General features: G+C 43.7%; 1 protein-coding gene and 1 pseudogene across 1 annotated transcript in view; one reads left to right on the top strand and one right to left on the bottom strand.

Moving 5' to 3' along the window:
* lrfn2b (leucine rich repeat and fibronectin type III domain containing 2b) overlaps nt 1-13,273 on the bottom strand; it is a 77,887-nt gene extending 64,614 nt beyond the window's left edge. Inside the window, exon 1 of the mRNA XM_041805951.1 lies at nt 13,194-13,273. The gene's annotated coding sequence lies outside the window, so the exon portion shown is untranslated. The remainder of the gene's footprint in view (nt 1-13,193) is intronic.
* A 2,504-nt stretch (nt 13,274-15,777) lies between these two features.
* LOC121521758 lies at nt 15,778-17,595 on the top strand (annotated as a pseudogene).
* Nucleotides 17,596-23,849: the final 6,254 nt, after the last annotated feature.

Consider the following 23,849-nt stretch of genomic DNA (forward strand, 5'->3'; position numbering starts at 1 on the left):
TTAAGGCCTGAAATTGCTGTAGTCTAATGATGTTCTATCTATTTACTCGGGTTTCCATCCTTCAGCTTCTTTCTGAACTGAAAATAAATTAAAAACAGTAAAAAAAATCACAAAAAAGTGTCTCAATTGGGAGAAGCTGTTTGTGTTTTTGTATGAAAAATTAAAACTTTTTGACTGTGTGCACTGATTATACCAGCGAAAACCTGCAGCTCCATATTGTGTTAACAACCCAGAGTGGGATGAGGGTGAAAATGACGTCATAGATCAGACTTTTTATCCTGACGTTTGGGCTAAATGGGCTGTGTAAGGTGAGCAGAGGTCAACTCTGATGGAGAGACCGCTGAAACTGTCAGGATGATGTGGGCAGCATTAAGGCCGACAGCTGTGATCCCAGCTGACAAACTGTACCAGATTATCAGACGCTGCAGAGCCAATCAGAGCCCATGATGCTGAGATTTAACCTGTCATTCCTCGGCCTCTTTAGTCAGTGTGAAGGGTGACGAGACAGTTTAATAACACCCAGACATCAAGAACAGCACACAGGCTTTCAGCTCTCATAGAAAAGTCAATAGAAGTCTTCTAAAGCTGACGCAGTTTAACACGACCTCCTGAGTTCACATAAGGACAAGAGAAAATCCACTACAGCAGCATTTAAAGATATTTTCTGATTATTGTCTGACATAAAAAGCAGTGGCCTTCCAATCCAGCAAGCTGGGACAGCTGTAGAGATTCAATCTTTATGAAATGACAGACTCAGGTCTGAGGAAATGAAAACTTGTACCAAAGACGGTAAATTAAAACCCCAAAGTCTCAGAGAGGCTTCTCTTGATCCTGCCAAGGTGATGTGAATAAAATCAGGAATGATCAGTGGGACAAGGAACCATTAAGACATTGGCTATGACTTGGATAATTGAAATAATTTCTTATTATTTCAATACTTGAAGTCATACTACCAATGTCTTCAGGGCCCATTTAGGGCCTGAAGGCTGATGGCACGGCCCATGCAAGCTTTCCTCACAACCGTTTTTGTCCAAATAATCCTCAAGTAAGTGGTTAATGCCATCATTTTATCGCTCATACTGAACTCGAGACTTCCTGATTTTGAAGGGTAAATATTCAACTTTTGGCATTTATGATTCAAGATCGGGGGGGGGGTAGGTGGGTGGTTGCTCTGCCAATGAGAGTGAACAGCCCACAAAGCGACACCATCTGGATGTTGCATACTTAGTTTGATGCCGTAGGACAGTGGACCAGCTCTTTACCCCGGCAGGACTTCTGGAGGGAGCATAGGAGTTTGCTCATCCAGTCTATCTGTGCTCTGTGGACTTGGAGAAGACTAACGATCATGGCCCTCAGGGGGTCATGTGGGGGGTACTGCAGGAAATTGGGGCCCCAGGACTGCTGCGACGAGCCATTAGGACACTGTATAACCAGAGTGGGAGTTGTGTCCTCATTCTCAGCACAAAGCTGGACATGTTCACGGTGCGTGCTGGCCCCCGTCCCCGGTTCTGTTTGTGAATTTCATGGACAGGATCTGAAGGTGCAGCTGGGGGGAGGAGGGTGGTTCTGCTGACTCTTTCAGCTGCAGGCACTGGTACGGTTAGCGGCTGAGTGCGAAGCAGTCCAGATGAGAGTCAGCTCCTCCAAGTCCAAGGCCATGCTTCTCTGCTGGGTAATGGTGGATTGCTCAGGTGGGTGGTGAGTGAGTTTCTATCTCAGGTGAAGGAGTTTAAGTAACTTGGGGTCTAGTTTACGAGTGAGGGTATAAAGGGAGCGCAAGATTTACAGGCAGAACGATGCTCAGCTGTACTGCAGGCGTTATGCCAGACCGTTGTGATGAAGAGGGCCCTGAGCCAAAAGGGAAAGCTCTCGATTTATCAGTCGATCTACCTCCAAACCCTCCCTATGGTCGGGAACACTGAAAGAATGAGGTTGCTGATACAAGCGGCTGAAATGAGTAGCCAGGCTCAGTGTTGGAGACAGGGTGAGGAGCTCGGACATACGGAGGGAATCAGGAGTAGGGCCACTGCTCCTTCGCGTCAAAAGGAGCCAGTTGAGGTGGTTTGGGCATCTGATCAGGATGCCTTCTTGGCGCTGTCCTGTGGAGGTATTTTGGCCACGTTTGGCTGAGGAAACCTCAGGGAAAACCAAGGATACGCTGCCTGATATGGGAATGCCTCCAGATCTCCCAGGAGGAGTTGGAAAGTGGGGAGAGGGATGTCTTGGATGACTATCTCATGTTCCTGGTATTCACAGTCTGACAAGTTTGTTGTTTTTGTTTGTCCATCGCCTTTTCTCCTTTCTCATTTCTTGACACCTGGAAACCAAAATGCTTTCACACGTCGGATTTAAAAGTCAATCATTTCTACCTCACCACTTGTAGCATCAACCATTTTGGGGCTGTTACATTAAGCCAGCGAGCGGAGCATAAAGGATGATGGGTACACATGGGATGATTGTAACTGTAGTTCCCACTTCCCTTTGCTCTAAAACTATGTACACTTTATGAAGTGACCTACTGTCTGAAACTGCCACATGTCCACAAGGACAATGCGACATTTCTGCCATCGTGATACGGCGGAATTCCAGATACCGATACAACTGTAAAACAAAACACCGGGTCTTATTCTTTGACATGTAAATGCTGTGAGCAGCCGCTTCTTTAGGGATACTGCTGTGCCATATCTGACCACATGTTGGGGCCAAAATGCCAGAGCAGAATTTTTGTCTCAGTCTTGGCCTAGAAAGAGACTTGTAGCTGGAGCATTTTCAAAACAAAAATATGACCTGAAAAATGTCCTTTAAATCAGAAATTGATCATGATTAATCACCTTGATCTCAATATTAATCAAAATAATTGATTATCATTCTTGCCAATGTTGTGCAGCCCTGCTGTGAAATCATCGCTTCTAAAGTGTGTATACCCATGATTTGCTGCATGGATATTTTTCTACCTTTCCATTAAAAAATTAATTTAACCAAAAAAATGGCATAATAACATCCCACATATGAACCGTTTCTGTCTGCAGTTTGTGCGAGGCTATGCTAGATTTAATATGAAAAAGAAGATTTTTTTAACTTCATCTCTGTCAGATTAAAACATAGATTGTAAATAACTATTAGTGGACATGAAGGATTATAATGTGTTTGACTGGCCTGACTAACCCGCAGACTGATTTGGTGTAATTCTGCAGAGATGTTGGTTTGAGGAAACTCTCATGCATTAATGGTTTGAGCTTCTTGTTTGCATCAGACCTGAGTGGGAGTCTCAGATAAGCTGAGGTTTGTTTCGTAAAGACTGTAAAACCCCGGAGGCGCTGGAGTCCTTCCTCAGGGACTTAGCTAATACTTGAAGGTGTTAGGGACTGTGTACACTCTGCACGCTGCGTTTCAGTCTTCATGTTATCCATGAAACATAATCAGAGGGATTTCAGCCTCAGGATGCACTGAATTTCACAGACAATTCCCAGATTGATCCGCTCAAATGCTTCTCACACTCTTTAGGGATGAGAGGAAAGATGGAGAGAAAATAAATGAACAAATGTGTGCAGGAGATTTTAGCGGAAAGACTGAAGAGCTGTGAAACTGCCGTCAGATTCATAGAACTGAGACCTTCAAACTCTGCTGACAGCACGCGTTCCCTGGTCCAAACATGGTTCCCTGGACTGATCCATTTTCCAACAATCCAGTTCTGTCAAAGTAGATATGGAAAGCAATTATTGCAAAAACAACAAATGCATTTAAATGTACATCTAATGTCCATAAAGTCAAACTGGGCCTCAGCCCCAGAGTTTAAACGTAAACATAAAGATCCCATCCTGCTTTAACATGACACTGAGGTCACATAGAGCGTACAGAGCACCCACTAAAGGTGTGAAAGACACATTTAGTGGGTGCTCTAAACACTGATTCTCTCCACAAAAATCATGTGTTCATGTTTTCTCAAAACCAAACTGCAACAGCTTCACATCATCGACTCATAAAGATAACAACGAAACTCTGACAGCAGAGTTGTTCTGATTCTGATACCAGTAAAAGAAAAACATTATATTGCCAAAAGTATTTGCTCACCTGCCTTGACAGGCATATAAACTTAAGTGACATCCCATTCTTAATCTATAGGGTTTATATGATGGCGGTCCACCCTCTGCAGCTATAAGAGCTTCAACTCTTCTGGGAAGGCTTTCCGCAAGGTTCAGGAGTGTGTTTATGGGAATTTTTGACCGTTCTTCCAGAAGCACATTTGTGAGGTCACACACTGATGTTGGACAAGAAGGCCTGGCTCTCAGTCTCCACTCTAATTCATCCCAAAGGTGTTCTATGGGGTTGAGGTCAGGACTCTGTGCAGGCCAGTCAAGTTCATCCACACCAAACTCTCTCATCCATGTCTTTATGGACCCTGCTTTGTGCACTGGTGCACAGTCATGTTGAAACAGGAAGCAGCCATCCCCAAACTGTTCCCACAAACGTTTTGGTATGCTGAAGCATTCAGAGTTCCTTTCACTGGAAGTAAGGGGCCAAGCTCAGCTCCTGAAAAACAAGCCCACACCATAATCCCCCCTCCACCAAACTTTACACTTGGCACAATGAAGTCAGACAAGTACCATTCTCCTGGCAACCACCAAACCCAGACTCGTCCATCAGATTGCTGGATGGAGAAGCGCGATTGGTCACTCCAGAGAACGCGTCTCCACTGCTCTAGAGTCCAGTGGCGGTGTGCTTTACACAACTGCATCCCACACTTTGCATTGCACTTGGTGATGTACGGCTTGGATGCACCTTGTCGGCCATGGAAACCCATTCAATGAAGGTCTCTATGCAATGTTCTTGAGCTAATCTGAAGGCCACATGTAGTTTGGATGTCTGTAGTGTAGTAGCAAGAGTGTAGTGGCAGTTTAGCCTCCTTTGTCTAAACACCCCAAGCGTTCTCTTTCTCTGACACATATCCTCTTAACAAAGGCTGGTGGGGCCAGGTTTCCTGTGTAGGTGTGAAACCCTCTTCCAGGTGTGAACCAAAAGGTCCAGATGAGGCCCAGTCCTGGTGGGGGTCTCAGCAGACAGAGGGAGCAGGAAGAATGTTTTAGGGGTGTCAAACATCTTGGGGAGGGACATTGCTCTTGGATAAAGATGCTCATCTCCCAGTGCTCTGGGCTCATTCTCTCTTGGACAGTCTACTGTTTGGACCCCCCCCCCCCCTTCTCTCTCCCCCTTTCCTGTACTCTCTCTTTCTTTCTCTCTCTTCTTCTCTCTCTCTCTCTCTCTCTCTCTCTCTCTCTCTCTCTGTCTGTCTGTCTGTCTTCTTAATGCTTAATGACCACCGTACATGTTATTTACCTTATAATAATAAATCTTTTTTGTTGCCCGGCAGACTGTCTAATAATTCTTTTGTTCACCAGCAGCAACAGAGAAAAACTTTCATCCACAGCAGCGATTGAATCTGCAGAAAGTTGGCCACCTCTGCACACTATGCGCCTCAGCATCTGCTGACCCCGCTCTGTCATTTTACGTGGTCTACCACTTGGTGGCTGAGTTGCTGTCGTTCCCAGTCACTTCAACTTTGTTATGCTACCACTGACAGTTGACTGTGGAACATTTAGGAGCCAGGAAATTTCACCACTGGACTTCATGCACAAATGGCATCCTATCTCAGTACTACGCTGGAATTCACTGAGCTCCTAAGAGTGAGCCATTCTTTCACAAATGTTTATAGAAACAGTCTGCATGCCTAGGTGTTTGATTTTATACACCTGTGGCCATAATTGATTGGAACACCTGATTTACATTATTTGGATGGGTGAGTGAATACTTTTGGTAATATAGTGTATCTATTCTGCTAAGATGTTCTCCCTCATCAAAGGCCATCACTAATTGAAAATTTCACCCTCCCTCATTATCATCCAAGAGAGGGACTCCTCTGAAACAGAATCGGATCAATCGGCATCGCCAACACTATTTCTGCACTACGATAGCGGTACGCTGTAGCACACTCCAGTTAGTCTATTAAAACAAAGATGGAAAACTGTCTAAGTACGCTAAAAAATCTCAGAGAACCATTTTAAGAAGATGTCAGCGGGGCATGAGATCAGAGACATAGTTTGGACCAAAACCTGCACACTGGGGCGCAGAAGGCCTTAAGTTGCACCCTACGTATACAGACCACCCGGGTTCAAGTCTGTGGTGACACCTTCTCTGTCCCACACTCTGGCCCTGTATCTGATTCTCTCCACTGTCTTCCTCTATCAATTAAGGCATAAAAGACCCAACATTTGTGTAAAACACCCACACACTGATAAACTAAAGAAAAAGAGACATGCAAGCAAATCTTCGCTCGACATTCAGGGCTCTCCTAAAATAAAAGGAGTGTAGGACGTGTTTTCTTAATTCCTAGGAATTTCATGTCTGTCATTCAGACTGAATGTGGGTCGAGTTAACAAAATGTGGCACTGATTTCTTCGTTTTGATTGGATTTGGTAGGAATTGGAGTGTGTTTGGCTCTGTACCACCAGATTTCAATAGTCATGCCTACTCTTAACTAAACAACTCTTACCCCTCTCTGTATACTGCCTGGTTTTCTGACTGATTTTCTCTGTTTTCTGCCCATTTTCCTCAGTCTGCTCTCCCCCCTCTCTGCAGATTGAAATGCTGTTGGAGGCTGCAGGTGATGCATGGCTGCTCTCTGTGGATGAAAGTGGCGTCTGCTGTCACAGCCTCTAAAGTAACACATCTGTCACCACTAAGGACATCTGTGGATCAGCTCGGAGGATGACGAACGCATCACACATGCATACTCAGACACAACAAAACAGGTCCAAAAGCTCTCCAGCACAGACACATTTTCATCTGCACTCATAATGAAGAATCTCAGCAGTGTCTTCATACACCAGTATTTGACTGTTCAACCCTAAATGTTCTTAACCCTTTACCTACTGAGTCTAAAAATGGCGATTTGGACATATTTTGTTATTATGGCTGTAAAATAGTCAGGAAATGCCTTAACTCTGAGAGCTTTGGTCCCTTTTCCCAGGAGTACTTGAACTTGACTTTTCAACATCTGGTTAAGGATTATTGCACATTATATGGAATTGTCAGCAGTTTAAAAAAGAAAAACACAAAAACAAATTTGTTTTCGATGGCTTTTATGAGAAGAAATGTTTTTATTGCTCATGAAGTTTTGATTTGACATTTGAAATGTGAACCTATACATATTTAGAACAATCACCAGTCATTTTCTGAGTTTAGGACTCTGGGTGAGCAAAACACAGTGCAAAAGATAACTATATCCATAGGTGACAGTTAGAGCAAATAAAGGTGGAAAAATGCATTCTCAACATTCTCAAGTAACACATTGTTATTGCACATGACAGACATGCACAAATGCCACTATCTCACGCTATTTTTTGAAAACAAAACACCACTTTCGCTCGCTCTCCTTTTACTCTCTTCCTTCACTCTACTTTCTTACTCGTCTTCTGCCAAAGCTACAGTTTTCTTGCTGCTGTTCAACATTACTGAAACATACAGTGCTTAACAAATGTATTAGACCACCTGTCATATTTGTCTCAGAGACCATCGAGCATCATGAAGTGCTTTGATGCGGACTCTTTCATTTTCAGTGAGCTCCCCACATTTCACCATTTTGAACAGGAATGCAGGATTTCAAACTGAATTCAACCAAATTTGAGCCGGCTCACTGGGTTTCTCTGAGAAGTCAGAAATGAATCAAGCATAACATTCAACCACTAAAACTAATTTCTCTGTTCAGGAATGAAAGTAAATAACTATAATTTGGGGCGCAGGTGGCTAAGTGGTTAAGGCGCACGCCCCATGTACGCGGACGGCCCAGGCTCGAATCCGGCCCGGGGCCCTTCACCGCATGTCTCTCCCTCGCTCTCATCCCTGTTTCCAACTTTATCCTCTATCCTCCTCTGTCAAATAAAGGCACAAAAATGCCCAAAATAAACCTTAAAAAAAATAACTATAATTTGACATATTAATCAAGAAATAATAATGTGCTTTACTATTTTTTCAGGTTTTTTTTGTAAATCAGTAAATTTGAAAATTCATGGATAACAATAATATTATATTTAAGCATAAAAAATATCATTTGGGTTAAAGAGCTTCTACATATTGGTGTATTAACCATTGCAGAAATATAAAAAATGATTTTGGTAATTACCAATGCTGTTAATTTAGGGCAGCTGTGGCATAAACCTTACTTTGGTTAGGGTTAGGGTTGTCTAATACATTTGTTAAGCACTGTGTATTCTCCCTCTTTCCTCACACTCATTGTTATTTTAAAAGTGTGAAAGCTTTTATCAGGTGTCAGTTAGATGTTTTTATTTTGAAACCAGTGTTGCTAATAATTTTATCTCTTTTAAAAGAGCAAGGGAAATGATGAAAAGTTTTGACATCCTTCTGCCAATCAGCTCCATTAATCCAGAGAACACACAGTTAATCAGGATTGGCCTGTCACAGAGAAATGAAGTGATCCTTTAGAGAACCACAGAGATCAGAAACCTGGAGGAGTTAAATCAGGGAACGTTCAGGAGAAGATCTCAGCAGTCTCATTGGTTTAAACTGATCCTCGGAGCTTTTGCTCTACAATGTCAAATATGTACTTGATATGGAACGGATGTTCCAGCACAATGAAAGCATTTTTTTTCACCTTTAAAATGTCCTACTGTTCTCAGGGACAGAGAAGATGAATGGTCTTCATGGTCTTCTGGCCTCCATGCAGGTATGTAGACTTTTTTTTTTAAAGCTATCATCAGAGATCTGCAGCTGTCAGTCAGACACACACTCGTCATACATTTTACCGTTATTACTACAAAGATGTGCAGTTTAATTTTGCAGTGAAGGCTCCCTCTGACTTTCCAAAGAGTGCATCATTAAAAACCCCACATAGATATATTTATGATAAAGCAGGTTGAATAAACACATTTTCTGAGTTGAATCTCTCAAATTCACTCTCTGTGCCTTAATAATAAATCTGTTCACATAAATGCCTCTCATGTATGAGTGCCACCAACAATACAGCCAATAGATACGAACGCTTTTGGACCTTCATCTCATGCTTTTAAATTCTGAATCTGCCATTGTCAACATGAAATAAGTAAACATCAACAAGCCAACAGGTCTGCATGCTCAGATCTTAGTAGGCATGAGAGCTGATGCTCCAGTCACACACAAAAACAACCATCCGGCCATTCTTTTCACCAAAATCAGGCCCTTAGACCGATGAAAACTTAAAAAATGCATCCAGAAGAGAAGCTAGACAAACTGTAAGGGTGTTTGTTTCAGACATTTATCCTGTGATCTAACTTTCAGCATTCAGTAGAGTTAACATCTACAGTGTGCTGGTCATCAGCAGCTTCTCAGTAATGTAGCTGCATTAGCATACATGCTAACACAGTTAACACTGTCCTGTCATCTACATCAGTGGTTCTCAACATTTTCAGCCTGTGACCCCCAAAATAAAGGTGCCAGAGACCGGGGACCCCCACTGTACCCGAAGGTGGTTGACCACAGCCATGCACATTCAAGAACAGTCACGTGGAGACAAAGCCGTCCATAAGGGGGGATGAAGGGGGAGCTTTCTGGTGCCCCAGCCAAAGTGGGGGCACATGAAGGTCGGCAAAACCATGGTCCATTGGAAAGTTAAGCTGTGATATCGATATTTCATATTTTACCTGTAAAATAACCCCTTTTATCAAAGAAACCAATATCTTTTTTTAATCATTTGTGTCGTAAAAGTCTTCTTAAAAATGTAAAGGACCATTTATTCCAATTTGAGAACTGCCTCCAGAGCAACAACTCGAGGCAGGTGTGGCAGGGGGTCCAGAATATCACCAACTACAAACCCAGACCCAATGTTGTGGATGGCGATGCTGCACTGGCAGAGGAGCTGAACTTTTTCTTCGCCCACTTTGAACAGTCAACATCAGAAGCAGCTCCATCTCATCCAACAGCCAACACCAGCCACTCCTTCAGGGTGGAAGAACATAATGTGAGGCGTGTACTAAAGAAAGTAAATCCCAGGAAAGCAGCAGGACCTGACAGCATCCCTGGCAGGGTACTAAAGGACTGCACAGACCAGCTCAGTGGGGTCTTTACAAAGACATTCAACCTGTCCTTAGCTCAGGCTACCGTCCCACCCTGCTTTAAGTCCTCAACTATCATCCCTGTCCCAAAAAGAGCCCCATCAACAGCCTAAACGACTTCCGTCCAATTGCTCTCGCTCCAGTCATAATGAAGTGCTTTGAGAAACTGACCAGAAGCCACATCATCCAAGGACTTCCACTCACATTTGACCCTCACCAGTTTGCATATAGGGAAAACAGATCAACAGAGGACGCCATAGCCCTCCACACCACCCTGACCCACAGAGAAAAAAAAAAACAGTTATGCCAGGCTTCTTTTCATTGACTTTAGCTGTGCATTTAACACAATCATCCCTAGCAGACTGATATCGAAACTAAATGACCTCGGCCTCCCACATTCCACCTGCCTCTGGATTCTGGATTCTCTGGACTTCCTCTGCGACTGACCACAGAGAGTCAGAGTAGGGCCCCACCTCTTCACAGCACTCAGCCTCAACACCGGCTCCCCACAAGGATGTGTACTGAGCCCCCTGCTTTACACTCTCTAAACACATGACTGTACACCCACCCACCCCGGCAACTCCATCGTGAAGTACGCAGACGACATGACAGTGGTTGGGCTCATCTCGGGGGGAGATGAATCTGCGTACAGGGATGAGGCCAAAAAACTGTCATCATAGTGCAGCATCAACAACCTGATCCTCAACACAACTAAGACTAAATAAATATTAGTGGACTTCAGGAGAAACAGATCTGACCCTCAGCCCATACACATTAACAGGGACTGTGGGGACTGTGTGGTCTAGGACTTCAAGTTCCTGGGCCTGGACCTGAATGATGACCTGACCTTGAAAACCAACACCACAGCTCTGATCAAAAAGGCACAGCAGCGACTCCACTTCCTGAAGGTCCTGAAGAGCAACGCCCTGGCCAAGGAGCTGCTGGTGTCCTTTACAGATGCTCCATTGAAAGTGTACTGGCATACTGCATCCCAGTGTGGTCCCACTGCTCAGGAGAAGACAGCTCTCCAGAAGGTCATCAACACAACACAGAAAATCACAGGCTGTGCTTTCCTCTCCTTAGAGGATCTGTTCAGGTACCACTGTCACAGGAAGGCCCTGGGCATCCTGAAGGACTCACCCCACCCAGCACATCACCTGTTCCAACTGCTACCCTCAGGAAGACGAATCAGGACAATAAGAACCAAAACTAACAGACTGAAAAACAGCACTTATCCGGAGCAGTTTCAATATTAAATGAGAAACTGCTCGAGCACTGAATGAAACTGCAAACAATTTCGTTGTAAGTTCTACAATGAGAATAAAATGATTCTTATTCTGATTCTGATATACAAAAAAATAATTAAAATGCTTTAAAAATTGCTAAAATGGGTTAATAATGGCAAAAAATGGTGGAAAAGGGGGTGAGGTTGAATTTTAAAAGTAGCTGAAATGGGTTAGAAGTGGAAAATATTAGATAAAAATGGCAAGAATAAGGGCTAAAATGGGTGAAAGTGGCAAAACTGGCCTTTATAGTGGTTAAAGGTTGTTCAAATGTGGCTGTGATGGCTTTAAATTGGCAAAAATGGGTGGAAATTTAGTGAAATGGGATTAAAAATTGATATAAACTGGAAAAAAAGGGTTAACTGAGAGGGAAACATAGGCAGATATTGGCAGAAATTGGTTAAACTAGTAACAATAGGCATATCAAATGGTGAAATGTGGTTAAAATGGGAAAAATTGGGTGTAAAAAGTGGTAAAAAGGGGTTAATAGTTGCAATAATAGGTCAACAGAAGCAACATTAAGCTTAAGTGGCAAAAATTGGTTTAGAAGTGGCAAAAACAGGCAGAGAAAAGTGGTAGAAAGAGTTTAAAACGGACAAAAATAGGTGTTAAATGGTAAAAATGTGTAAAAACTGGTGGGAAAAAAATGATGAAAAGGGGTAACAAATGGAAAAATTGGTGTGAAGTGGCAAAAGTTTGATTTTCAAAATATTCTTTGTTTTTTTAGGGCATCTGGAGACCCCCTCTCAGTGTCTTGCAACCCCCATGGGGGTCCCGACCCCAAGGTTGAGAACCAATGATCTACGTAATAGTAGGAGCACATCGCTGTAAATATGGCATTGTAAAGCCATCTGCCTCAAAGTTACACTGATACCCTTATTGACACTTATTGATCACAGCCCTAATCAATACCTCTATCGCTACTTTTCCATTGTTGGCAGAAAGACAAAATGATGACTACATTTACTTTAGAAACAGAGGGATGCTTGTACTCAAGATTATCATTAGCATTATGTTAGGGAGACTTGATAGCAGGATCGATTAGTTATTGATTTTCAGAGCCAGGTTATGATCTCCAGCCCTACTTATCACCTCAGCATTTAATGTCATTCTGTAAATAAACAAAAAAAAAAATAAAAATCCATGTTACGTTTTTATATGAAGTTTAAATAAGAAGTCACTGGTGATTTATGACCGATGTAAAAAGCAGCCCTGCATGACTCCAAGCTTGTGTTGTGTTTGTTGTTTCTCTTTCATTTTTAAAAGTTCAAGGGTTGTGATGATTCAGTCATTTTTGAGCTGTCAGTATCAAACGTTTGACATCTATCGCTCCAAGCTGGGCTGCTCCCAACACAGTATCTGCGATGAGGGCTAGCTAACCAGGAGGTGGTGCTAACTGGATGTTGTGTACTTTTACAAGTAAACACAATCATGCCTCGATCCAATCAGCTTTTTGAAAATAAGAGAATTATGACAACAGTACGACTGTTCAGCCAGCTAAAGAGACAACCATCCTTCATGTTTGTTTTTCTTCTGAAGTCACGTTTGATCACGTGTTTCTGTGAGATCTTGTGTCAGTGGAATCTCACCTGTGAAAAGGTTATGACAAACAGCAGGTCTGTGTTCTAAGTTTGGAGGATTCTGATGTTCAAATCAGGTGAAACCGTCCTTATATCCATGGTCTCCCACATTTAGAAATCTGGTTAAAATTTAAAATCCATCCAGTGCATAGCCAGCTTTACTTGGCTCTGTACAACTGTGTGTGTGTGTGTGTGTGTGTGGGTGTGTGTGTGTGTGTGTTAGCTCTTACTTGTGCTGCTCTGTCTCTTTGCCATAGGTTTAGTCAGGCTTGGCCCTGCTAATCCCAGCGTCCCTCACCGCCACACCCAGAGCACCTGAAGGACACACAGAGTTGGATGTAAGGAGAAGCGGTCAGTGGGATAACAGAGCGCCCCTGAGCTCAGGGACAGGAGAAGGCTATATCACCTCACCGTCTATGGCAGCCTTTCAGAGCCAGACAGGTTAACTTAAAGTTAGAAATTTGTGCATTAACATTATGATTATGGAGGCTGCAGACTCTTCATCGGCCAAGCAAGTAACCTTGGTTGTCATAGAAACAGCTAACATTATCAGTGCAGCTGTGATGTCTTCATAAAACAAAGATTAAAAGACAGAGAGGGAGAAGTTTCTCTGCTCCTTAAGGCCTTCCACTGAAATCTTTTTCTTTATTTTAAAAACTCCTGCAAAACTTTTATTCCTTTATTATGATTAATATTATAACTCATTGTAGGTGATTCAGACTGTATTTTACTGCGGTTTACTGCAGTTCACTGTGGTTTACTACAGTTTACTGCAGGTCACTCTTAGTGCAGCGGAATCCAGGCCTGAATCTGCAGCTGCCCTACAAAACTATCTTAAAGCCTGCAGCTGGGAGAATCGCTGCAGAAATTCTAGAAGGGGGGAGGACTTTTCCCCCATGCCTATCAGCCATTTATCCTTGTTTATGAACCTTTCCTGCCTAAAAAGTTTCCCAGACATTAAGTGCCATCTGCTGTCCAGTATCGGTCACACACATGCTTACACAGAAAAATTTCCATTGTTTTATACTGAGGTGTTTATAACCAACTAGTTATGTTGTTTCATGTTCGCTGTGTGGCAGTTTTAGTGATGTTATATTATTCTGAAGTTTTATAACAGTTTATGTCATTCCTACATGCTCTTATTGAATTACTAATTTGATGAAGAGTGGTTCATGTAGCAAGATTCAATCTCCTTAGGGGAGGGAAGCTCATATGGAAACCCCTCCCTTCTTCCTCTTTAACTAAACATTGGTCTTCAGTCTTGAGTCTTTTCCAGCCTTCCCTGGAGTTCTTTCTAGTTTTCTTGTAGAATAGAGTTTGTCTTTTTCTCCAAGTCTGTTGTTCGTCTGTCTTTTAAAGTTATCTAAGTAACTTTTCTTTAAGACTTCTTCTTCGTGAAACACGTTTCCTTCTTGGTTTCTTACAAGTCTGAGCCAGGTTCAATAATTCAATTGAACCTCAAACTTTATTTTGATCCAGCACAAAATCTTTAATTTTTTTTAGCCTTTGCGGTAGTTTTTGTAGCAGACAGAGCTTTTCTTTTCCTCGCATGTCCAGACTTCACTGTGATCCCATAATCAAAGTGATGTCGATCGTCCTAAGACATTAATTTGATATTATTTGGACAAATTGAGAACTGTTTTTTTGGAACGAGACAAGTCCACAAGAATCCGTGGAAAGAACCCATCTTGCTATGTTCATCAGACTGTGTTCTGAGGGATCCACCTCGGCGCCGTGCTGAACAAACCAGCTCAACAATCAAAAATCTGACTGAGCTGACACTAACAGTAGCCCAGGACTCCAAAACCTCCACAGACAGCTCATCTCCTTGTCCTTCCTCTCCTGCAAACAAGTAGGATCTTGATTCAACCCTTCAGGGTGGCGGTGTCTCCAACAATTCCATTAAAACAAGTGATTAATTCAGATCTATTTACATCCCAAATTCTATGCTGTTGTCTTTTCTTTATTCTCAAATTATCCACTCTCCATCAAACTAGGTTAGCATCATTTCTTTATTATCACACTAAGTCATTTCCTGTTTATTTACTCACATTATATTCATATTAGCCACGTGGCTTATGCTTGTGCTTCTGTGAATGAATAAAAAATCTTCAGAACGTCAGTTGTTGTCCAGAAATCATAATTACGTTGGGAAGTGGGGTCACTGTCACGAGGACTCATTACTTGAGACATGAGATTGATTCATAATAATTAATTTTGATATTCAATTAAAAGTTTACTGCAGTTTATTGTGGTTCACGGCGGTTCATTGTAGTTAACTGAGGTTTACTGCGGTCCACTGCAGTTTACTGTGGTTAACTGCGGTTAAATGCTTTTTACTGCGGTCCACTGCAGTTCACTATGGTTAACTGCTGTTCACTGCGGTTTACTGTGGTTAAATGCGATTAACTAAGGTGTAATGTGGTTTAATGTGTTTAACTGTGGTTTAATGTGGTTTAATGCTTTTCACTGTGGTTCACTGCAGGTCACTGCAGTTCACTGTTGTTTAATGTGGTTCACTGTGGTTCAGTGCAGTTTACAGTGCTTAAATGTGGTTCACTGCGGTTTACTGTGGTTTAATGTGGTTTAATGCGGTTCACTGTGGTTAACTGCGGTTTACTGTGGTTCACTGTGGTTAACTGTGGTTAAATTTGATTTAATGTGGTTAAATGTGGTTCACTGCGGTTCACTGTGTTTCACTGCGGGTCACTGCGGTTCACTGCTGTTTACTGTTGTTTACTGTGGTGAACTGTGGTTCACTGCGGTTTACTGTGGTTTACTGTGGGGGGGGGGGGTCCCTGGGTGATTTCCACCATGACTCAGGGTTATCGTCTGCAATTTCTGCAAACACCCCCTCTGATGAGGTATGCCACATTTTCATTGGTAGCAGACCCACAACGCAGGCAGATTCTGGCAGGGGAGATTCAGACTCTCCTTGCAAAGAAAGCCTTCAGGGAGGTGAAACAGGGCGATCAGCAGGCTGGGTTCTACTCATGCTACTTCCTTATTCCAAAAAAGGATGGAAAACTCAGACCAATTCTGGATTTAAGGGGACTCAACAAGTTTTTGAGGCTCCTACCATGCAAGATGCTAACTGTGCTGAGGGTCAGGCAGGCCATCCTCTGTGGTGATTGGTTTGCAACAATTGACCTAGAGGATGCATATTTCCAGATCCCAATTTGGGAAGGACACTGGCGTTTCCTCAGGTTTTCTTTCGGCGGGAAAACCTTCGAGTTCTGTGTCCTTCCATTTGGAATATCGCTGGCCCCTTGGACATTTACAAGGTGCATGGATGCAGTCCTGAGCCCCTTGAGGCAGGAAGGTCTTTGCATCCTCAATTACCTAGACGACTGGCTGATATGTGCTCGCTCGGAGGAGAAGTGCCACAACTATGTGGCACGGACCCTGTGACACTTGGAGCACCTGGGCCTGCGCCTCAACAGGAAGAAAAGCAGGCTGCAGCCCTCACAGTCAATAGAGTTCCTGGGCATGTGCCTGGATGCCAGGGCGGGCACTCTTTTCTTGACACTGAAAAGACAGACCGCCCTCGGGGAATGCCTCTCCCAGTTTTGCCTAAGGGCAAGGGTGACCTGGAGGTTGTGCCTCCGACTCATGGGGGGGTTGATGGCAGCCACAGTGCACATTGTGCCCCTGGCCCTTCTGAATATGCGTCCAGTGCAGCGGTGCCTTCTGAGCCTGGGACTTTGTCCCCATAGAGACCTGCATGTCAGGGTGTTGGTGACACGCCAGTTGCACTTGGCTCTCCGCTGGTGGGAGAAGCCAGCCAACTTAGCAGAGGGCAGCCCGCTGGGGCCAGTATTGCGTCGCCAGACGGTGTCATCTGACGCTTCCCTCATAGGCTGGGGAGCCGTGCACGAGGGGCAAGGCATCGGAGGCCACTGGCAGGGACCCTGGTTCACTCAACACATCAACCTTTTGGAACTACATGCCATTCAGCTGGCCCTTCTATATTTCCTACCAGAGCTGGAAGGTCGCCACACACTCGTCCGAACAGACAGCACAGTAGCGGCAGCCTATATCAACAGGCAGGGGGGCCTGGGCTCCCCGTGCCTTTGCAGGCTGGCTCAGGTAATATTGGAATGGGCATATCCGAGATTAAAATCCCTCAGAGCGATGCACGTCCCGGGTCAGGTGAACCTTGCTGCAGATCAGCTCTCCCGGGGGGGACCTCTCCCCGGGGAATGGAGGCTGAATCCAGAAGTGGTGGGAGAGATCTGGAACCGCTTCGGTTTAGCTGTAGCCGATCTCTTCGCCTCCAGGGAGACGACTCATTGCCCCCTCTTCTTTTCCATGGGGAGAGACGATCCTCCCCTGGGCACGGATGCAATGGCGCACTAGTGGCCAGAGGGATTACTATATGCCTTCCCTCCATTCAGCCTCCTGCACCCTCTACTACAGAGAGTACAAGTGGAAGAGGTAGAGCTCATCCTGGTGGCCCCCAACTGGCCCCAGATGATTTGGTTTTCCGCAATTGCTCCCCTGCTTCAGGGGCATCCATGGGAGCTCCCTAACCGGCGGGACCTCCTGTCCCAGGCACGCGGGACCCTGCTTCATCCTTTTCCCCAGGGGCTCAAGCTTTGGGCCTGGCCCCTGAAAGGGCCGAGTTTTTAGCTATGGGGTTGCCACAGTCTGTGGTTAGCACCTTGCAAGGAGCTCGGGCCCCATCAACTAGAGCTCTGTACTCCTATCCCTGGGGTGTGTTCCGGTCATGGTGCAGGTCAAGGCAGGTGGACCCTCTCTCCTGCATGGCCCCTATAATCCTACAATTCCTTCAGGACATGCTGGAGGCGGGCAAGTCCTTATCAACTTTGAAGGGAATGGTGGCAGCCATAAAGGCAGCTCGAGTGGACTCTCGGAAACTGGCAGAAGGTTGCTGTGACCTCATTGCTCAGTTTCTTAAGGGGGCTCGTAGGGTTACACCACATTGCAGAGGGCCAGCTGTCCCCCCATGAGATTTGGGGGTGGTGTTAATGGCCTTACAGAATGATCCATTTGAGCCACTAGAGACAGTTGGGCTTAAATGGCTTTCCCTGAGGTGTGGTCAAAAACCTAAGACAGTCAGTCACCTGAACTGCACGCTTTCCGCCCCGCTCAGGACGGTGAGGCAGGGTCACTGTTGTGCCCTGTCAGGGCACTAACGGTGTATTTACAGCGGACAGGTGTCTATAGGAAGACAGACCAGCTCTTTGTCTGCTACAGACCAGACTGTCGTGGGCAACCAGTCTCCAAGACGAGGCTCTCCCACTGGGTGGTGGACACAATCCAACAAGCATATGAGAAGGCAGGCAGGTCGACCCCAGAAGGGGTGCATGCCCACTCTATGCGAGGCATGGCTACCTCATGGGCCCTATGGCGAGGTGCCTCTCTATCAGAGATTTGTATGGCAGCCTCTTGGTCGACCCCGTCCACTTTTATCAGGTTCTACTGCAGCCGGCACACAATTCATTGAGAGGGTGCTTGGCTCAGTGCAGCAGGACAGGACATGAAATTACCAAGCCTCATCACAGGTCTCGCAGGAGCGTCAGTGGTTTGGAGTGACGTCCCTTTTTAAGAGCTAGCCTTGTAATGGTCAGGCTAGGTGGCCGTCCACCCATTTATGGCTGGCCTTAGCGTCTGGCGGGGCCAGATGAGCCTTGGTGGCATCTTGCACCTAGGCAATGGGTGTGTAAATAGTGTATATTTGTATATAGTTACGTTATCTGATCACATGGGTGATTATTTCGGTCGCGGTGACGTCTCATTCGAATTCAACTGCCTTTTCACACTACCACAGGAGCAGCTGCGTCTGCTGGGTTTCCTTGCGGTGTGTCTTACAGAGTCCCCGTACATATGGAATATGTAGGGTGGAGAAATAGTCTTGACACGAAAGAGAACGGATGGTTACATTGTAACCTAGGTTCTCTGAGTGGACAGACTATCTCTCCAGCTAAGAGGCCGCTCAGAAACGTGTTCCATTCAAAGTTAATCAAAGAGGCCACGCATGCGTGCAGCTTATATAGCCATGGTTAGGTAATCAGTGCATGGCCACCACAGGTGGTGTGTCGTAAAGAGCATAAACGTCAACTACCCACGTGGGGTCAGTCCCCGTACATATGGAATATGTAGGGTGGAGAGATAGTCTCTCCACTCAGAGAACCTAGGTTACAATGTAACCATCCGTTAACTGTGGTTAAATGTGGTTTAATGTGGTTTAGTGCAGTTTACTGTGGCAAACTGTGGTTTACTTTGGTTTACTGTGGTTTAATGTGGTTTAATGCAGTTCACTGTGTATTACTGCGGTTCACTGTGGTTTAGTGTGGTTTACTGTGGTTAGCTGTGGTTCACTGCTGTTCACTGTGGTTTACTGTGGTTAGCTGTGGTTTAATGTGGTTCACTGTGGTTAACTGTGGTTTAATGTGGTTTAATGTGGTTAACTGTGGTTTACTGTGGTTGAATGTGGTTTAATGCGGTTGAATGCGGTTCACTGCAGTTCACTGTGTTTAACAGTGGTTTACTGTTGTTTACTGTGGTTTTCTGCTGTTTACTGTGGTGAACTGTGGGCAAATGTGGTTTACTGTGGTTGACTGTTGTTTACTGTGGTTAACTATGGTTTAATGTGGTTTAATGCAGTTCACTGTGGTGAAATGTGGGTAAATGTGGTTTACTTTGGTTGACTGTGGTTCACTGTGGTTTAATGAGGTTTTCTGCAGTTAACTGCTGTTAACTAAGGTTTAATGTGGTTTAATGCGGTTCCTGTGGTTAACTGCGGTTTACTGTGGTTAACTGTGGTTTAATGTGGTTTAATGCGGTTCACTGTGGTTAACAGTGGTTTACTGATGTTTACTGTGGTTTTCTGCTGTTTACTGTGGTGAACTGTGGGCAAATGTGGTTTACTGTGGTTGACTGTTGTTTACTGTGGTTAACTATGGTTTAATGTGGTTTAATGCAGTTCACTGTGGTGAAATGTGGGTAAATGTGGTTTACTTTGGTTGACTGTGGTTCACTGTGGTTTAATGAGGTTTTCTGCAGTTAACTGCTGTTAACTAAGGTTTAATGTGGTTTAATGCGGTTCCTGTGGTTAACTGCGGTTTACTGTGGTTAACTGTGGTTTAATGCGGTTCACTGTGGTGAAATGTGGGTAAATGTGGTTTACTTTGGTTGACTGTGGTTTACTGTTGTTTAATGAGGTTTTCTGCAGTAAATTGCTGTTAACTAAGGTTTAATGTGGTTTAATGTGGTTCCTGTGGTTAACTGCGGTTTACTGTGGTTAACTGTGGTTTAATGTGGTTTAATGCGGTTCACTGTGGTTTAATGCGGTTCACTGTGTTTTAATGAGGTTTACTGTGGTTTACCGTAGTTAACTGTGGTGAACTGTGGTTTAATGTGGTTCACTGTGGTTTTCTGCAGTTAACTGCAATTCACTGTGGTTTACTGCGATTTACTGTGGTTTACTGTGGTTGACTGTGGTGTACTGCGGTATACTGTGGTTTAATACGGTTAACTGTGGTTAATGCGGTACACTGCGGTTTACTGTGGTTCACTGTGGTTTAATGTGGTTCATTGTGGTTTAATGTGGTTCACTGCAGTTTACTGTGGTTTACTGTGGGTCACTGTGGTTTAATGTGTTTCACTGCAGTTTACTGTGCTAAACTGTGGTTCACTGTGGGTCACTGTGGTTTAATGTGGTTCACTGCGGTTTAATGTGGTTCAATGTGGTGCATTGCTGTTTACTGTGCTTAAATGCAGTTCACTGTGGTTCACTGTGGGTCACTGTGGTTTACAGCGGTTTACTGTGGTTTACTGCAGTTCACTGTGGTTAAGAGTGGTTAACTGCGGTTTACTGTGGTTTCCTGTGGTTTAATTTGGTTTACTGCAGTTCACTGTGGTTAACGTGGATAACTGTGGTTTAATGCGGTACACTGTGGTTCACTGCGGTTCACTGAGGTTTTCTGTGGTTTACTGTGGTTCACTACAGTTTAATGTGGTTTACTGCGGTTTACTGTGGACCACTGCGGTTCACTGTGGTTTATTGTGGTTTACTGTGGTTTCCTGTGGTAAACTGTAGTTTAATGTGGTTTACTGTGGTTAACTATGGTTTAATGTGGTTAATTGCAGTTTACTGTGGTACACTACGGGTCACTGCAGGTCACTGCAGTTTACTGTGGTTTACTGCGGTTCACTGTGTTTTACTGTGGTTTACTGTGGTTAAATGTGGTTTACTGTGGTTTACTGTGGTTTAATCCGGTTCACTGTAGTTCACTATGGTTAACTGTGGTTTAATGTGGTTTTATGTGGTTTAATGTTGTTTAATGTGCTTTACTGCGGTTCACTGTGGTTTACTAGGGTTAACATTTGTTTAATGTGGTTTACTGTGGTTCACTGTGGTTTAATGCGGTTTAATGCGGTTCACTGTGGTTTACTGTGGTTTAATGCGGTTTACTGTGGTTAACTGCGGTTAAATATGGTTAACCGTGGTTTAATGTGGATTAATGTGGTTTAATGCAGTTTACTGCGGTTCACTGTAGTTCACTATGGTTAACTGTGGTTTAATGTGGTTTTATGTGGTTTAATGTTGTTAAATGTGCTTTACTGCGGTTCACTGTGGTTTACTAGGGTTAACACTTGTTTAATGTGGTTTACTGTGGTTCACTGTGGTTTACTGTTGATTTGTGTGGTCAACTGTGGTTTAATGTGGTTTAATGCAGTTCACTGTGGTTAACGTGGATAACTGTGGTTTAATGCGGTACACTGTGGTTCACTGCGGTTCACTGAGGTTTTCTGTGGTTTACTGTGGTTCACTACAGTTTAATGTGGTTTACTGCGGTTTACTGTGGACCACTGCGGTTCACTGTGGTTTATTGTGGTTTACTGTGGTTTCCTGTGGTAAACTGTAGTTTAATGTGGTTTACTGTGGTTAACTATGGTTTAATGTGGTTAATTGCAGTTTACTGTGGTACACTACGGGTCACTGCAGGTCACTGCAGTTTACTGTGGTTTACTGCGGTTCACTGTGTTTTACTGTGGTTTACTGTGGTTAAATGTGGTTTACTGTGGTTTACTGTGGTTTAATCCGGTTCACTGTAGTTCACTATGGTTAACTGTGGTTTAATGTGGTTTTATGTGGTTTAATGTTGTTTAATGTGCTTTACTGCGGTTCACTGTGGTTTACTAGGGTTAACATTTGTTTAATGTGGTTTACTGTGGTTCACTGTGGTTTAATGCGGTTTAATGCGGTTCACTGTGGTTTACTGTGGTTTAATGCGGTTTACTGTGGTTAACTGCGGTTAAATATGGTTAACCGTGGTTTAATGTGGATTAATGTGGTTTAATGCAGTTTACTGCGGTTCACTGTAGTTCACTATGGTTAACTGTGGTTTAATGTGGTTTTATGTGGTTTAATGTTGTTAAATGTGCTTTACTGCGGTTCACTGTGGTTTACTAGGGTTAACACTTGTTTAATGTGGTTTACTGTGGTTCACTGTGGTTTACTGTTGATTTGTGTGGTCAACTGTGGTTTAATGTGGTTTAATGCAGTTCACTGTGGTTTACTTTGGTTCACTGCAGTTTACTGTGGTTTTACTGGTGTTCACTGTGGTTCACTGTGGTTCACTGTGGATTAATGTGGTTTAAAGCAGTTCACTGGGGTTCACTGAGGTTCATTGCGGTTCACTGTGGTTTACTGTGGTCAACTGTGGTTTAATGTCGATTACTGTGGTTTAATGTTGTTTAATGCGGTTTACTGCAGTTCACTGTGGTTTACAGGGGTTAACTGTGGTTTAATGTGGTTAAATGTGGTTCACTGTGGTTTAGTGTGGTTAAATGTGTGGTCACTGTGGTCACTGTCACTGCGGTTCCCTGTGGTTCCCTGTGGTTTACTGTGGTCACTGTGGTTTAATGTGGTTTACTGTCGTTAAATGTTGTTTAATGCGGTTTACTGCAGTCCACTGGGGTTTACCGGGGTTAACTTTAGTTAAATGTGGTTCACTGTGGTTTAATGCGGTTTACTAAGGTTAACTGTTGTTCACTCTGGTTTACTGCGGTTCACTGTTGTTAACTGTGGATAAATGTGGTTCACTGCGGTTAACTGTGGTTTAATGCGTTTCACTGTGGTTTATTGTGGTTAAATGTGGTTTAATGTGGTTTAATGTGGTACACTGTGGTTTAATGCGGTTCACTGCGGTTAACTGGGGATAAATGTAGTTTACTGTAGTTTACTGTTGTTTACTTTGGTTTACTGCGTTTCACTGTGGTTAACTGTGGGTTGCCGTGGTTAACTATGGTTCACTGTGGTTTACTGTGTTTTTCTGTGGTTTTCTTCTGGCTTACTGTTGTTAACTGTGGTTCACTGTGTTTTTCTGTGTTTTTCTGTGGCTTCCTGTGGTTTACTGTGGTTTAAAAATAATCTAATTGCATTTTTTTTCCCCAGTGTTGTGACTGTGATTTAATATGTGATTATTGTTGGTCAATCTTTTGTATATCTCAAGAAATTCAATAAATGTATTTAACCTTCATTTAACCAGATTAAAACCCATTGAGATCAAGATCTCTCTCACAAGGGTGACCTGGCCAACAGGTCAGCATAAATAAATACATAAACAACAACATAAATAATTCCATCAATAAGACCATGTGCTTTGAAAACAATGAAATTATTTCAGAAGCAAATAATTGTAGCAGGAATTTGAATCTGTCGTTGCAACATTATTTAAGCTATAATAGACGCGGCTGGGGTGGGGCTGGTGAGGCTGGCTACCAGCTGATCGCAGCTGGGGTATGACTTTAGTGAATTAAAGATAGGCTTCATTAGCTTTAGATAGAATGAGCTAACTGTTTTTGCTCGTATTGCAGATGCCATGTCATTTTCTTTTTAAAAGGGCATTATCATT

The sequence above is a fragment of the Cheilinus undulatus genome, linkage group 14 (assembly GCF_018320785.1).
Source record: "Cheilinus undulatus linkage group 14, ASM1832078v1, whole genome shotgun sequence".
Taxonomy (NCBI): domain Eukaryota; kingdom Metazoa; phylum Chordata; class Actinopteri; order Labriformes; family Labridae; genus Cheilinus; species Cheilinus undulatus.